Consider the following 4,643-nt stretch of genomic DNA (forward strand, 5'->3'; position numbering starts at 1 on the left):
TTTCATTAACTCTGATCACTGATTCTGATAAGGAGTCTCTGGAAGGTGCACACAACTAAGCACTAGACCACCAGCCACCAGAGGGGCATTGCACTGCAAGATGGTCCTGGTGACCTGCTTTGAAAAGTTACAGCCTTACAAACCCGTGGTTTGCCCTTGTCCGTCTGCACCCACAGGTGCTCTGTGTGAGAACACATCCCAGGGCAAGCAGCCACAGTGAGCTACATGTTCCCTTCAAAAGGCCACGCCTCTCAAAGTGATGTGAAGGAATGTAGACAACTTGGAGACCAAAAACCCACCTGTAAGATAATTGGACAGTCCCTTACAGAAAGGCCACATGGAAGGGATGATATATCCAAGATGCACTATAGCACTGATAAAACACCTATCTTCTAGTTCTTTAATATTTCCTCCCCTTACTATTATGGTCTTAGTTTTACCTCATTAATCTTGTGAAACCCACGTACGTTCACTTGTATAATTAAGATTGTTTGATGTATGAAACTCAAGATAGATAAACCCTTCAGAAATAGTAATGGGAGTAATGACTCCCTGAGGGTACGGGAAGAAGTAGGGAGAAGGGGGAACAATGACTGTATAACCCCACTCAAGTGTAGCCAGTAACAGATTGGTAGGTGAACGGAGACATTGAGTGGTGGAAGATACGGCAAACAACAACAACAATATATAATAACAAGGGTTCCTGGGGTGTGTGTGCAAGGGGGCAGAAGGGGATAAAGGGGAGCTGATATCATAGAGTTCAAGAAGAAAAAAAATGTTTTGAAAATGATGGTGGCAGTAATTGTACAATTATGCTTGATCTAATTGAACTATGGATTGTTATATCTGTAAGAGCTCCCAATAAAATGTAAAAAAAAGGTTTTTAAAGGCCACACCCCTCACTCACCTCCATCAGCCCCTCTGATAAGCCAAAACCCAAACTCACTGCCAGCGAGTCAACACTGACTCACAGTGACCCTACAGGGCTGGATAGAACTGCCCCCATGAGTTTCTGAGATTTTAACTCTTTATGGGCACAGAAAGCCTCCTGTCTCTCCTGAGAAACTGGCTGGTGATTTCAAACTGCTGACTTTGCGGTTAGCAGGCCAACTCTGTCACCAGGGCTTCCTCTGTGGAGTGCAGAGAGCAGTTTAAAACGAACCATGTGGTACTTACATAATCTGGTGCCAATCTGAGGACTAAGAGTGGAGAGGTGGAGTCTAGCCTGTCAATCCGGAGAAAGCCAATGAGGCCTCTGGGTGGACATGGCCTTCTCCTGAGAATTCTGGGAACTCCTGTATTTTCCTCCTTGGAGGCAGGAGACACACATCTCTCTTGACTCACTCCCTTGGAGACGCTCTGCTGACTCCCTGCCAGACATCCCTGAGGAGAAGCCACATGAACCTACCCTGATGCAGCCCTGGGTGCTGGAGCAACCACGCGGAGACCCCGGCCTGCGCTGAGATGCTTACGCCGCCACTGGATCCAAAGACTTTCTACCCACTGGCCTGTGACTGTCCTGCACTCAGCGATAGTACATATGCTTCGTGAATCTCATGAGGACTTTAGAGACTGATATCAGACATATGGGCTAATATCAGACTTAGGAGCTTGGACTGGACTGGGTTGGGATGCTTTCTTAATGTACGATTAGCCTTTATATAAAACTTTCTCTCATACACGTTTCTATGAATTTGTTTCTCTACCCAGACTAACACAAACCACGTCCTTGTTTTCTAAGTGGATGGTTTCTTGTACAAAAAAGGACCCTGGACAAACACCCCCAAAGCCAACCAAGGAATTCCATTCGTAAGGCAGCGGCCCCGCTGGAAACGGCCACCTTGCCGTTCATGGATGACCCATTTGCCTTTCATCAGAAAGGTCCCCGTTCTGGCCAACCCAGGCAGGGAGGAAGGAGGAAGGGGCCAAAGAGGAACTGGGGGAGGCAAACTCCACCCTGTTTGCACTGCCCCCCAGGTGGCATCCTCCCCCCATCCCTGTGTGCATCACTGGTCCGCTGGCAAGGCCACTTTCTAACCTGGGTCTCCCTCCCTAGGACTAGCAAGCCCACATAAAGGCCAAGGTCATGCTCTCTGCTCCTCCCCGAGGGTTACCACTGGGACTTTGGGGTCTAACTCCCTGGGGTTGTGACTTCGGGCAAGTTACTCGATTGTCCCATGCCTCAGTTTCTCCTTCTGAAAAATGGAGGTGACAGCCCGGGCTTGGATTACTGTTGGCTAGACAACAGTTCAGTGTGCACGCGGGGAGTAAGCTGGGCTTGATCCTCCATCTCCTCTTGGGTCTTAGGATGAGCTGTCTTTTCAGACCTGCTGATGGTGCTTTGGCCTGGGTGTGGCCAAGCTGTGGAGGCCCCCTTGGGCTTTGCAAACACCCCATTTAGAGGCGGGGAGGGCACTCCAGGCCTCCCACTGCTCTTCACACCCAACAAATCATGCTGCTGTGCTTGCAGTGGCCACAGCTCTAGGGTGACCAAGACACACACTCCACAATCCTGCTAGGTCCCGTCAGCTTCCAAGGCCACAGGAGCCATCTACCAAGGCATTAACCCCACCGCCCGGAACTAGCACGTCAGCTCAGTTGCCAATCCTTCCGCCTCCCAGAACTGCTGGAATCCTTGGATTCCAGGAGCCGTGGCCTCTTTACCCCTCTGGTCTCCCCAAGTCAGCCAAGGCTGTGGGCCTCCCTAGACTGGGCAGACACTAGCCCTTCCCACCGAGGCGCCTTGTCCCGCACTCCCTACACACACCTCTGGCCCTAGCACCTTCTCTACTGACAAGCTCCTAGTCATCCTTCGGAGTCTACCTCACCTCTGCCATTCCCTGACACCACCTCTTGGGACAGAGCTAGCTAACAGCATCCCTCCTCCCGATCCCACCACTCTCCACACCAGCAAAGCCTGCACCCAACCTATCACAGTTAGGTCTCACTTCTCCAGCTCCCACAGTGCTCAGCCCAGCCCAGCACCCAGGGTACTCAAGGGAGTGGTAAGATGCCTACTTTTAATTTCCGACTCTACCATGCTGCATAAGCCCTGCTCCCTGGACCCCAACTCTCCCAGCCCAGCCTGGGCTGAGTGCCACTCCCCACACCTTCCCTGAAGCTGGTGATCATTCCTTTCCTGGGCATGGCAGGCTGCTTGAGTAAGAGTCTTTTGCCCAGTAACTCTGCCCACGGACATTCCAACACCGGCTTGTCCCCGCTCCCACTTTGCTCTGACACCCAGGTTTGGACACAGGGGCCCTGCAGGCTCAGGGACTGCCTTAAGATGGCACAGTCCCAGGCCCTCAAGAGCACGCTCCCTTGTGGCACCAGCTACAAGGTGGATGTGGATGTGGAAAACCACATCCTTCTCCCGAAGCTTCTTCCAAGCGAGGCCGGAGGAGATGCCGTCAAGAAGGGGGCTTGAGCAAGGCGATAAGGCTGCCCCGAAGGGCATGCTAACCTGTCGGTGGCAGGATTTTCCTCTGGAATGGATTACCCTGCTGCCTGGGGCTGGGTGACTCTACGTTGGGTCCCCATGGGCTCCTGCTAGATGAAGGCAAACCTCACAGGCGCAGGCTTGCGCCCCGATTCTAAAGTTACAGGTGCCTAACCGTGTTCTGCGGGCCACTGATTCCCTACCACCGTCCTATCCCTGGCTGGCACCGTTCTATTTGCTGAATGAATGAATCAATGAGTAAATGAGCCCCTGCCGGCCTGGCCGCTTGGTGGCTGAGGGCCTCAGCCCTCTTGCCAGGTCCCCAGCCATCACTGGGCCATTCAGCCAATGACACGCAACATGGCACCATCCTAACAGACACCGCCAGCGGCTTGGTGAATTAACCAGCGGCTCCTAACAGTTACACAGCAACATGCGAGGCGGGAAGGTGCCCAGACCAAATTACAAGGTGCAGATTTGGGAGCCGGATGTACAGCTGACAGAGGGTTGGTGACCTTAAGCTCCTCCCTACCCATCTCTAGGGTTTGGGGCGGAGGGTGCCCAAATTCTCACCCTGGTCCCTCCCTGCACACCCTGCACGCCTGTGGACAGGAGCCAGGCGTCCCCTTTCCATCGCGGCCTGGCGTTGCCCTCCCCCCGCAACCCAGCAGCAAATGCCGAGGCGCACGTGGAGAGATCAACAAAGGCTTCCCGGCCTCTCAAGCCAGGGCTGCGCGCGCGCGGACCGCTCCGCTCCCTCGCCGGCTCCCCAGAGCGGGCGGACCCCGGAGGGAGCGGAGGCTGGACCTGGGGGTCCCAGCCCTCCCCACTTGCCCAGGGAGGGAACCCAGGCGGACGAGAGAAGGGGTCATCCGTGGGGATCCTCGCCTGCGACGGGCGGTGCGCTCGCCGCAGGGCGCGCGCCTAGCAATGGCCATCTCCCCCACCCCGGGGCCAGGGTCTGGGCCGGGGCCTACGAGGGCGTGGGTATGCAGAGGGGCGACGGGGTGCCCCGACCTGGGCTCAGCTCACGAAGGGAGCCGGGGCGCGGGAGAGCGGGGTGCCAGGGCCGCGAACTCACTCACTCGCGAGGCCTCGGGCGGGCGAGAAGGCGAGGTGGAGGTCGAGCCCTGGAGCGGGAGAACACAGCTGAGTAGCGCAGTCACCGCTCCGCCGACTTCCTCTCCCGCCGGCCTCCCGCCTG

The 4,643-nt window shown here is 55.4% G+C and overlaps 1 protein-coding gene across 2 annotated transcripts in view; it reads right to left on the reverse strand.

The window, feature by feature from the left end:
- The window catches only part of BID (BH3 interacting domain death agonist), a 40,101-nt gene extending 35,503 nt beyond the window's left edge, over window positions 1–4,598 (reverse strand). The window contains exon 1 of one of the 2 annotated variants that reach the window (XM_045295908.1): window positions 4,525–4,598. The gene's annotated coding sequence lies outside the window, so the exon portion shown is untranslated. The remainder of the gene's footprint in view (window positions 1–4,524) is intronic. The other variant, XM_045295907.1, reaches the window with a different exon arrangement.
- Between the last annotated feature and the right edge of the window lie 45 nt (window positions 4,599–4,643).

This window comes from Echinops telfairi, unplaced genomic scaffold (genome assembly GCF_000313985.2).
Source record: "Echinops telfairi isolate 266 unplaced genomic scaffold, ASM31398v2 ScPeMD7_6273;HRSCAF=7185, whole genome shotgun sequence".
Lineage (NCBI taxonomy): Eukaryota > Metazoa > Chordata > Mammalia > Afrosoricida > Tenrecidae > Echinops > Echinops telfairi.